This window comes from Nuphar pumila, chromosome 11 (assembly GCF_984573655.1).
Source record: "Nuphar pumila chromosome 11, dmNupPumi1.hap1.1, whole genome shotgun sequence".
NCBI classification, from domain to species: Eukaryota; Viridiplantae; Streptophyta; class Magnoliopsida; order Nymphaeales; family Nymphaeaceae; genus Nuphar; species Nuphar pumila.
The window spans coordinates 54,908,386-54,908,615 of NC_143259.1; positions in this window are offsets into that span (position 1 = coordinate 54,908,386).

Sequence of the window (230 nt, forward strand, 5' to 3'; positions counted from 1 at the left end):
CGACGCACGCAGGCGCGGATCGTTGAGCGCACATGTATTTACTTTGTGCTAAATACTTAATGAAACAATATTGATGATCTAAAGTGTGGAAAGGTAACCATTAACATGTTTATATATTATATTTATAGGTACATATACATATATATATATATGTATATATATATATATATATATATATATATATATATATATATATATATATATATACATACATATATATATATATGTAT